We start from the raw sequence: 12836 nt of genomic DNA on the forward strand, positions 1-12836 counted from the left end.
GAGCCTACCTGTGGCAGGGCTCCATAGAAATTTTGTGTAATTCTAATAGACTCCAATGCTGATGCATTGGAGTCTATGAGAAAAGCAATCTAATGATTGCTTGTTATAGTTCCCTATGGGAACCATTAAAAGAAAAATAAATTAAATTAAAAATATAAAAAATACAAATTTAAATCAGCCCCCTTTCTTCAGAATCAAAATAAAAATACATAACCAATTAAATTCAGAAAATTTTATGTCATGGACATTGCCACATGCAAAAACACAATCATACGATTAAAGTATAAAACTATTTATCCTATAACGGAAACAGTGAAATGGAAAAAAAAAGTCAAAATGGCCTATTTGCCTTTTCTGGTCACTTCACCTGCTACATAAAAATTTAATGAAAAGTGACTAAAAAGTTACACACACCAAAGAATTGTATCAATAGAAAGTATAAATTGCCCTGCAAAGAATGAGCCCACACATAGCTCTGTACACATAAAAATAAAAAAAAGTTATTTTTTTTTTTTCAGTTTTAAAATGAAGAAAAGCTATACATATGTGGTATAATTGTAACTATACTGACCCAGGGAATGTAACAAAAAGGTCAGTTTTACCTCATAGGGAATGCCATAAAAACTAAATTTTTGCGGAATTCAGTTTTTTTTTATAATTCCACCTCACACTTCCCACTACATTGTATGCAAAGTACAACTTGTATAGCGAAAACAAGCCCTCATACGGCTATGTGAATGAAAAAATAAAAAAAAGTTGTGGCTTTGAAAAGGCAGGGAGTAAAAAAAAAAAAATGGAAAATCATCTGGTCTCGAAGGGGATAATTAAACTAATTACCCACAAACTATACTATTAATTTCTATTAGTAAACATCCACAGTGTAGGGAGAACCTCTGTGTTAATGATGTCTTCCCGAGCTAATTGACAAAGTTATTTCACTTAAGGAAATATATAGGTTTCTTATAAACATATGGGTTCTTTTATTAAAACCGGCATTTTAGACCCCGGTCTTAATACCCCTTGCACTGGCACAATGCGCCTAGGTTAAGTAGAGGCGTCGGCCTCTACATAACTTAGGCGCATCCACTGCTGGCCTAGATTTAGATCATTTTCTACGCCTAAAACATGAATAGAAAATGATAAATGAGATGGAGTGGCCGGAACACCCCCCCAAACCCCCCTTACCCCCCAGTATATCCGGCATGAGCGGGGAAAAGTCACAGATTCATCCGCCCATTTGCAATCGAATCTGCACTAGATATAAGCCGAAAATTGGCATATATCTAATAATAAATGACCCCATAACTTGTATTTTTAGATTTGTTCAAATGTACATATATTCATAGTTTGCCGTCAAAGGCTATTGTCTTTCGAATGGTGTGAACTTATTAAAGAGGATGAATAATGAACGTTAGAGAACATAGGTGGACCAAATGCAAATCCAGATTTAAATTAACTTCAAATGTCTGATCAACTATTTTGCAAAGAAAAATTAGATTCCAGAAATTGCAGACATTTTATCCAAATTTCACATTTAAATAGCATACTAAAATAATCCTTTGCCCATAAGAGGACCATGTAAATTTGTATTTTATTCAGCATGCATATTGTTGTCTCATTTTAATGCTATTTTGAGAACAAATGTTCCTTGTGAATGCCTTAAGCATTATGCAATCAGGCTGCCATTGTCCTAACTTTCATCAGTCCTATCATTGAAAAACACTTGCTCAGAAGCACAATGTCAGTTTTGGTCTAAGGGCAAAGTGTCCCTGAATAATTTCAGATTTGTACATTGAAATTCAAGACACAGAGTGGTTTTTGAATCCTGAAAAACAAACACACAAATAAAGATGTCAATAAAAGCATAATTTTGAATTACATTGCCTTGAATATATTTTATGTTGCTCTCTTTTGATTTTTAACCTCTCAGTGATCAGCCTGTTTTGCATCTTTTTTTTTTTTTTTCCCTGATTGTAAAGCACTGCAGAATGTGTCGGCTCTATATAAATAAAGATAATTATTATTTTTACATTGTTACATACAAGAGCTAGATATTTTTTGAATGTTCTCTTTGGCTTTGTAGCCATTTGGGGCTTGTTTTTGTGGGACATGTTCTAGTTTTGGAGTATACAATTTTGGGGTATACATAAATTATTAGTTAACTTTTATAAACTTTTTCAGAAAATGGATATGAAAACAGCAAAACCAAAAATCAACTTTTACATTTGAAATTTTGCAACATTCACTTTATGGCATAAAATACAGGTTCACTTGATTCTCAGTATGATTATAGCAATACCAAATATACTTTGGCAAAATAAAGATAAAAAAAAGAAAATATTTTTGCATTGTGATAACTTTCTTTTTTTTTCAACAGATCTATATGAGGGCTTGACTTTTGCACTTTTGCAGTTTCGCAAGGCCTTGTATATGTGTTTTGTTACTATAGGTGGGCATATACTGTAAGATATTTTGATTCCTTTATATTCCATATTTGGGGATGTGGATAAGAAAAACAAATCTGCAATTCTGGTATTGTTTTTTATTCGTTTTTACTTTGGGTCAGTACAATTACATTTATGTAGATTCATTACACACAAAGTGATCTATTTCAGGCATTTATTTGTTTTAATGTTGACGATTATTACTTATAGCTAAAGAAAACCAAAAAGTCTGTATCTCAGAGAATTAGAATATCGTGAAAAGGTTCAATATTGTAGACTTACGGGGGAGAATTTATTATGAGAGAAATATTTTATGTACGTTTTGCTTGAGGTTGTGTTGGAGTACTTTATGCCACATTTATCAAATATCATATATTGTTTGATAAATGTGTCTTATCCTTAAACCTAGCACTTTTGTCTAGGAAAAACTACTCCAGTTTCCCTACTCTACCCTCCTACTGGAGTGAGATTTTGACTTTAAAAAAATAAATCTCAATGATAAATCAAGAGTGAAACTCCTTACCATAGCTAACCACACCAACTGTGCCACCCACATTTCAAAACTGGATTGAGTGGTATAAAAATGCAAAAAGTAAGAAAAGCCCTATTTTGCAAACTTTTGAAGCCAAAATTCTGGAGTGAAGGCATGATAAATCAGGGCCATGATATCACACTCTAATCAGCTAATCAGCACAAAACATCTGAAAAGGTTTCATAAAGGGTGTATTAGACTGCCAGATTTTCTAGGAGATGATATCCTATCAGCGCTCGTTAGTGATTATCTGGCAGTCTAATATTGCCTCCAAATGTCTGATGAACGAGTAAACGTTAATCGAGCAATTGTGATGTTCAAGCATGCTTAAAAGTCACAATGGTGCTGGTGGCAGGATGTGCTTTGTAATACCGATCTGCCACCAGAACACCACTGCCCTGTATGGGGATATGTGATTGCATAGCATTCACTCCTCCCCATACCACGGAGGACATCACTGCATGTAATAGCAGCAGTGTCCTCCTCTAGCTATCTGATGATTGCAGGGAGGGAACACTTCCCTCCCGACAATCATCTGAGTCATCAGGGTGTCTAATACACCCTTAAATCTTTAAACGGTCCCACTGACTGATTCAGTAGGCTACACAATAATGGTAAATGGTAAAACTGCTAACTTGACAGTTGTGTAGAAGACAACCCTCCACGAGAAAGGTAAGCCACAAAAGGTCCTTGATAAAGAAGCTGGCTGTTCACAGAGTGCTGTATACAAGCATATTAATGGAAAGTTGAATGGAAGGGAAAAGTGTGGTTGAAAAAAGGTGCATAAGCAAAAGGAATAACCGCAGCCTTGAAAGGGTTGTCAAGAAAAGACCATTCAAGAATTTGGGGGAGATTCAGAAGGAGTGGACTATGGCTAGAGTCAGTGCTTCAAGAGCCACCTCACACAGACATATCCAGGACATGGACAACAACTGTCACATTCCTTGTGTCAAGCCACTCATGACCCAGAGACATATCAGAAGTGTCTTACCTGGGCTAAGAATAAAAGGACTGTTGCTCAGAGGTTCAGAGCAACAGTCCTTTGGAAATCAAGGTCCCAGTTTCTGGAGGAAGAGTGTAGAGACACATAATCCAAGTTTCTTGAGGTCCAGTGTGTAGTTCCCACAGTCAGTGATGGTTTGGGAAGCCATGTCATCTGCTGGTGTTGGTCCACTGTGTTATATCGAATCCAAAGTCAGCGCAGCCATTTACCTGGAAATTTTAGAGGACTTCTTGCTTCCCTCTGCTGACAATATTTATGGAGATGCTGATTTCATTTTCCAGCAGTACTTGGCATCTGCTCCCACTGCCAAAAGTACCAATATCTGGTTTAATAAACAGGTGCTTGATTGGCCAGCAAATGCACCTGACCTAAACCCCATAAAGAATCTATTGGGCATTGTCAAGGAAGATGAGACATTAGACCCAACAATGTAGTTGAGTTTATGCAACCTGGGCTTCCAAAACACCTCAGCAGTGCCATAGATTTAGTGCCCTAGAAAAGGGAGTACTTTGACATTTGGACATTTGCCTATATCCCCTATGCAAAGTAAAAACTGCTTACTTTATTTCTCTTAAAAGGGTTATATTGCTTAATACTGTGTATCTGCATTTTATATGTTGTGATATACATCCTGTTCATTATCACTGTATTTATATGGCTCTGTGGAAAGGGTTAATGAATACTGAGAGACTGTTAGGGCTTTAATTGAGAAGCTGGACATTTTCCACATCTGTCATAGGGTTTAAAGAAGACCATGTTTTGGAGGGGAAAAAAAACAGACTTGTTTACCACCAAAAAGCAGACAACCTGACCATTTAAATGTCTGGTTTTAGCTATGTTGTTATGTCTGAAAGCTTGTTTTTGTCTCTAAAACCTGCTGTGTTATTGCCATTAAGTATCATTGACGCTTTAATATAAGTCTATACCAGACGGGAGCTAAAACAATGTATCTGTTTGTGCTGAGTTTCTCCACTCCACCCCTCCCACTAGAAGGTTCTAGTCTAGCAAAAACTATATATAAGGAGAGCAGTCAGAGCCCCTAGTGTGCTGCAGTTAGGGAACAGTGTTTGGAAGAGGAGACTCTGCCAGACTACTGAGCGACCAGAAGAAGACGCAGAGACGCGGATGCGCTGCCACAGACCCTGGATCACCAGCCTTGGACCAGGGTACCAATCTTCTGAAGAGAAATAGGGATAGCTAGTTCAGGCCTTTCCTCAGCATCAATCACTTCTTCTGCCAGGAAGCAGACTGAAGAAACCAGCCCTATATTGTTTTGTACCAGAATTCCTCCAGTAAAGAAGCACCCTGGTTTACTGCAGACTCTGACTCTCTGGACTTATTTCTTATTGGGGTGCACCACGCCTTACCATCCCTTCCGGAGATCAGCAACATGTGGTGACACCTCGACAGTGTCCGGAGGACCCAGCGTAGCTATGGGGCCACCCCAAGCCTGGCCACTGCATAGGCTGATCGCCTCCATACCACATTGCATCAGTGCAGTAACTCATGCAAAATGAGCCCTGACTAAATGTTGTTTAATCATTTTTATATAATATTCTAATTTTCTGATATACTAACATTATTTAAAAAAAAAACATAAATGTCCCAAGAATTATTTTTTCAGGACAACTTGCAGTTTTAATTGGTAACATTTTCAGGTACCGTACATATACATTTTGATTGCTTTTTATTCTGTTGTATGTGTAAGAAAAAATCAACAATTCTGGCAATGCTTATTTTTTTTCATAACTCACTATTTGGGATAAATAATGGGATGATTGTATACTTCAGTTTGTTATGAATGTGGCAAAAGCAAATATGTTTTATTTATTTTTTCCATTCAAAAGAGGTGGAAAATGGGTATATTTTTTAAAATATTTTTTTAAAACCATATTTAATTCTTATTATAACTATTTATTAGCCCCACAATGTAGTACAATATATAATGCTGTCAACAGGAAATTCACTGAAAATTAATTAGGGTATGCTTCTGGTAAAGCCTAATAGGCATACTCAGAAAGCAGAGATGGGGACTTTCACTAAAACCATTGGCATCCTACATCCACTGAAATTACTTAGACGCTGCAGTTGTTATTGACCAAAGCATCTAAGGTATTAATGGAATAAAACAGTGCCAGACATCTGATCCACCCTGCGTAGGGTATCCATGTTAGGTTAAACCTGCACCACCATAAAAAGGCATATGTGCTGGTTAGTGGCTGTCAAAACAAAATGTATGGTTGGTAACTCGAGTTTTAAACATTTAACTATCCAGATAAACAGTAACACAGAGCTGAACTATGAAACAAGATGCTAATGTTACAGTTTCAATTGTAACGATTGCTTTAATAATTGTGATTATTATGACTTCATTATGACTTTTTTCGCTTCCCCTTTTTCTATATAGAATATTTTAATATTTTAACAGTACTGGTGTTTTCGCATGTGACAATGCCCATGATGTTTATTTTTTTATTGTTTATCTAATTTGATTTTGATTTTAGGGAAAGTGGGATAACTTCTATTTTTATATATTTTTAATTTATTTTATATTTTTTTAAAAAAAGTAAATTTTTACACTTTTCAAAAGTTCTCATAGAAGACATTTTTTTTTAATTCTGGAGAAAGGGGTGTGATTTATATTTTTATTTATTTTTAAAAACTTTTTGAACTTTTTTAAGCCCCTTAGGATGCTAGAATATGCAATCTTCTGACCGCTTTTTAGCTTACACTGTAGTTCAATAGAACTACAATTTAAGCTCCATTTGAAGGTATATGTGGCAAATTGCCCATTAAGATTTTTTTCCGTTTCCCCATTTGCTATAAAAAAAATATATATTTTCATATTATAATATTATTGGTGTTTACACATATGACAATGCCCATGATGTTTATTTTTTTATTGTTTATCTAATTTTATTTTGATTTTAGGGAAAGTAGGATGATTTATATTTTTATATTTTTACATTTAAAAAATAATATTTACACTTTTCAAAAGTTCCTTTAGGGAACTTCAACAGTCAATTGTTAGATTGCTTCTTTCATAGATCCCAAAGTATTAGCATTGGTGTCTATGAGAAAGGCAGTTTCTTAATAGGAACCTCTCTGCGGCAGTCCCTGTTCATTTATTTTTTTATTTTATGCACTTATATAGCGCTGACATATTCTGCAGCGCTTTACAGACACTAGCATCAACCTGTCCTCAATAGGGCTCACAATCTAAGTTACCTGTTAGTATTTATTTGGAGTGTGGGAGAACATACAAACTTCATGCAGATGGTATCCTTGTTCAGATTTGAACCCAGTATCCCAGCGCTACAAGGCAACCATGCTAACCAATGAGCCATCAAGAGGATCAAGGCTGCCTCACTATCCAGCTCCCTCAAACGGCTCTAGGGGAGCCGGTGCATGCCTGGGAGCTCGCTCTTTCTGGGTTTTTTTACCACTGAATCTGAGGGATTAAATATATGTGCGATTAATGTTGTTGTTGATTGCATACATTAGCCTCAGGTGTCAGCTGTTTAAAATAAGTGTGAGCACAGCGGGCGCCATCTTTAAAACCTACCTTGCCCTGTACATGTACAGCACTGTAGAGAAAAAGGTTTCTGATCAGGCGCAAACACACAGGCTCCAATCCGTCTCTTATAGGTGAATCTTCTTTATTAGCATAAGATGTATAGAACTAAGTTCTATACATCTTATGCTAATAAAGAAGATTCACCTATAAGAGACGGATTGGAGCCTGTGTGTTTGCGCCTGATCAGAAACCTTTTTCTCTACAAGCATCCTTTGGGGGATTGGGCCTCCGATCCCAAAGATACCTCTTCTGCGGCTGCATTCACGGATCCGGAAAGTCTCTCTTTTACTTACATACCTACAATAGAGTTGTGTCTATTATTGCACAACCTAAAAAGGTGAGCATCCTAACTTTTTAAACAATTAAGTTTGTACTGAACATACTACCCTATTGTGCGCCCCCCATACCCTTTCTTTTGTCTCCATGTTCCCCTCCTGACCGAGGGGTACTCTAGACTCGCCCGTGGTTACCAAGACATGTACAGCACTGGGCAGGAAGGGATTAAAATGATCATTTATATACATTCAAGGAAGATAATGACATCTATTAGTTTCTATGTAGGAGTTGGCATCTATGAGTTTAAAAACATTGTAGTTATTATATTGCTGCCTTGTATGAAAATTTCAAAATTAAAAAAATAACCTTATTCTGATAAATACACTTGGTAAGAATTATATTCTAATAGTAATTGGCACTAATAAATATTCTAAAATCTTGTAATGCTATTCTAAATCCTTTCCAATCAAATAGCCAAACTCTTTATATCTTTCCAATAAATTAAACTCGAATTTCCCATTTTTTTTGCATTTAAGGAGACATAAAGTAAGACACCAAATCGGCCATAAAAATATTAGCATAGCTAACTTCCCAGCCAAAATATTTTTTTGTTAAAAAACATACATTTTAACAGGAACTGGTTTGTGAAAAATCAATACTATAATTCAGTTATATGAAGAAGGCTAATACCATCAATCTTTTGAGTTGGGTTTTGCTAGTATAGTGTGAAGGGACAGTGATATCACACATCGAAAAGTGCATGTCATCTGAAATTTGCAAATTTTGAAAGAAAAAAAAATTCAAAGTATTTGAAAAAATAGACTAAGAAAAACACTAAGATGCCCAATTGGCCATAGGGATACTGATACATTTGAATACAATGTTGAAGCAGGGAGCATTCAGCACCCTACTTCACAATTCCCCTGCTTTCTGAAGTTCAGTTTAATGTAGTGACATCATCACACTTGCTATGCTGAACCACAGACAACATAGCATAGAGCAGAGCAAATATGCTCTGCCCTGTTCATTAAGGGAATGTGGGGTAGGTAAGTATTCAAACTAGAAGCACTTAAGGGGGCTTAACTCTGAGGGGAGCATCTAGGGGGCATAATTTTGTGAGGGACATCTAAGAGGGCATAACTCTGTGATGGGGGACACTAAAGAGGTATAACTATGAGGGGGCATCACTGTGTGGGGAGCATTAAATGGGGAATAATCTATGAAGGGGCATAATTGTATGTGAGGGCTATCTAAATAGGCAGATCTATGAGGGGGCATCACTGCAAGTGGAAGCCACCTAAGGGGGCATAACGCTAGGAGAGGGGTGACTTAAGGAGGTCTCACTCTGGGCACACAAGGGGGGAAACACTGCCTGGGGGTCACTTAATGGGGCATTTTACTTTGTGGGGTCCACTTAAGAGGGTATCATATTGTGTGAGAGCCACTTAAGCCACCTTTTCATTGAGGCCCAGTCTAAGTCCTGCATGAGACTCTCTTGCAGCAAAGAGCGGGGGGCTTAGCACTCACATGAGAGTGATGCTCCTGCTCTAATAGCTTAGACTAGCAACAACACCGATCCAGGCTGTTTAACCCCTTAAATGTCTCAGGCATTTATCCCATCGACACACTACAAGAGGAATTGTGGGGTGCCTATGCCTGTACAGGCTGGCCAGGGTCTAGTATAGGCCTCAGGCCTGCCTCCAGCCTTTCCTAGCAGCCTGTTGGTGAATGGCAGTACAGTGCTGACATTAAAATGCATTGCATTATAGGAGTAGTGCAATGTGTTTTAGAAGCGATCAAGAGATCACCTTTTGGGACTAATAAATTATTTAAAAAAGTTAAAAATAAAAAAATTCCAATACATTTTTTATTGGAAAAATAAAATCTCTTCAATATCTTTGGTATTGCCACGTCCGTAATGACCTGCAACATGCAAATATCATGTGAATTATCCCATACAGTGAATGCCTTAAAGAACTAACTTGCAACTACCGACCCAAAACAGGACCATACCACTTCCAGCACAACACCTATCATGCACCCTAATCAACACTAGATCAGCAGTGAAACACAAACATGAAATCCACGACTTCATCACTCAACGCAACACGGACTGGCTCTTTATCACAGAAAGCTGGCTAACGCCGGACTGTAGCACCATCTTAGAAGAACTAGTGCCGAAGAACTATTCCATCGTAACTGAGCACAGAGTCGGTCAAAGAGGAGGCGGCCTAGTGGTGATTTACAAATCTCATCTTATCCTCACCAGACCAACTCTACAGAGCACATTGCCATTTATGAAAACACTCACACTCCAACTCCAAATAACACCCCAGGACACCATTCACATATTACTATGTTATAGACCACCGGGATCGAAGATACACCTCCTCACACCCCTCACGGAATTCATTTCTTCACTCACTTTGAAAACCAAAACCCTCCTGCTACTCGGGGACTTCAACATCTGGGCCAACTCCTCCCAGGACCCCATCGCCACCGCCTGCATTAGCCAACTGAAAACACTAGGTCTGCAACAACTGATAAGGGCCCCTACACACGTTTTGGGCCACACTCTCGACCTCATCTTTAAACAAAACATCGACATCAACACACTGGACAACATGCCACTGCCATGGACGGATCACCACGCCATCAAATTCAAAATAATCACTCACACCATTTGGCAAAAACCAATGCACTTAAAAACTACTCACTGGACAAGATCACAAAAGAAATTATACTCACAACTTTTCAAAACCACACTATTTAACAAAATAGCTGCGCTAACACAAAATTGCACAACTCTTAATACAGCACTATTACAGACAGCAGACACATTCGCACCAATACGCAGAACACTCACCCACATAAACAATTCAGGTTGGTTCAACGACTCCCTTACTTCATTGAAACAAGAACGCAGAAGAGCTGAAGGAGCCTGGAGAAGGAACCCAACAATGGAACACCACACAAACTACAAATCACTTACCAAAAAATACCACAAAGCCATCTTTACAGCAAAAAAAGAACACTTCTCCAACACCATTTCAAAAGCCATAGACCGTCCCCGCAAACTCTTCAAACTAGTCGCTCAGACTATGAACCCTAACTGTCTAGAGCCTCCAGCAAACGAAAACACAAGAATTCTGCAATGAGCTATCTGACTTTTTTATATACAAAATCAAAAACATTCGAGAAATAATCCAACAGAACATAGCAAGCAACCTTAACCGGCCAAAGCAAGAAGACAAAAACCTCATAAATGCTCTACAATCACCGAGATTTACTCTGGTCCCAATCACCATTGACAACACCAAAACCATTATCAGAAGCCTCCGAGACAGCACATCCCCAAATGACATTATTCCCACAAAACTTTTGAAAGAATGCACTGACATTCTGGCACCCACCATAACACACCTCATAAACCAGTCCAAAGAAGGACTGGTCCCGATCTCCCTCAAGCAAGGCATAATCAAACCCCTCCTAAAAAAGCCCAATCACAACCCCAAAGACCCAAATTACCGCAGACCGGTCACAAGCCTTAACACCATCTCCAAGATTATCGAGAAAGCAGTAGTACAACAGCTACAATCCCATCTGGATACCCATAAACTCTTGGACCCACTTCAATCTGGTTTTTGCCCTGGCCACGGGACAGAAACGGCGCTCCTCAAAATCTGGGATGATGCCCTCGAAGCAGCAGATGAAGGAGAATCATGTCTCCTGGTGCTGCTAGACCTCAGCGCAGCTTTCGACACAGTGGACCATCAAACCCTGCTCACTCGTCTCACAGAAATAGCCGGAGTCGCAGATTCTGACCTACCCTGGTTTGCATCCTTTCTGGAGAATCGAACCCAGAAAGTGAAACTAGGAGCCTTCAACTCAGAAGCACGTAAAATCACATGCGGAGTCCCTCAAGGATCACCACTGTTGCCCGTGCTCTTCAACATCTACCTCCGACCACTCCTCAAAATCATCAGCAACCAGGACCTGCTCTATCATTCTTACGCTGATGACACCCAACTTTACCTACGCATTACCAACAAAAAAGACCAATACCATGCCCTGGAAATCTGCCTCTCATTGATCGACGACTGGATGACTGAGAGCTCTCTTAAACTCAATGGTTCCAAAACAGAACTCCTTTTCCTCCATGCAAACAGAAACAAAAACCCTAGCACGACATGCACGTCACTCACCATCCTTGGACAAACCATCACCCCCAGCACCAAAGCCAAAAGCCTCGGAGTCATCTTTGACTCAGACATGACAATGGATGGACAAATAGGATCAGTAGTCAGCGGATCCCACCATCTCCTTCGCCTGCTGCGTAGACTCATCCCCTTCATCCCTGAAGGAGACGCAGCAGCAGTAGTTGGAACAACCATCAATTCCCAACTTGACTACGCAAACTCCCTCTATCTAGGACTTCCCAAAAACCAAATTTCACGTTTACAAGTTGTCCAGAATACAGCCGCCAGACTGATAACTGAAAAAAAAAAAATGGGAATCTATCACCCGTCCCTGAGGACCCTCCATTGGCTACCCGTGAAGGATCGGATCACATTCAAGACCCTCTGCCTCACACACAAATGCACACAAGGGAAAGCACCCCAATACCTCTGTGACAAAATAAAGCACTACACCCCCAGGTCGTCTCCTCCGGTCAGCTAACCAGAATCTCCTCCTTATCCCCAAGACACGCTACAAATCAAAAGGCGAACGAAGGTTCGCAGTCCTAGGACCCCGGCTATGGAACACTCTACCCGCGGAGATCCGCTTAGAAGAAAACCATCTGGCCTTCAGGAAGAAGCTCAAGACCCACCTCTTCTGAAGGCACAGGCGGTCAATGGCTGCAAAAAAGCGCCTTGAGGCGATTTAGTTCGCAATTGTTGCGCTATACAATTTATTCATTCATTCATTCATTCATTTGCTGCTTTTTGCTTATTTGCCACAAATAAACCAGAATAAAAATCAATCAAAAAGTGTCATGTACCA

General features: G+C 39.0%; 1 protein-coding gene across 1 annotated transcript in view; it reads left to right on the plus strand.

Annotated features, from left to right (window-relative positions):
* DMD (dystrophin) overlaps positions 1–12836 on the plus strand; it is a 3443536-nt gene that overhangs the window by 712459 nt on the left and 2718241 nt on the right.

This window comes from Bufo bufo, chromosome 3 (assembly GCF_905171765.1).
Source record: "Bufo bufo chromosome 3, aBufBuf1.1, whole genome shotgun sequence".
Lineage (NCBI taxonomy): Eukaryota > Metazoa > Chordata > Amphibia > Anura > Bufonidae > Bufo > Bufo bufo.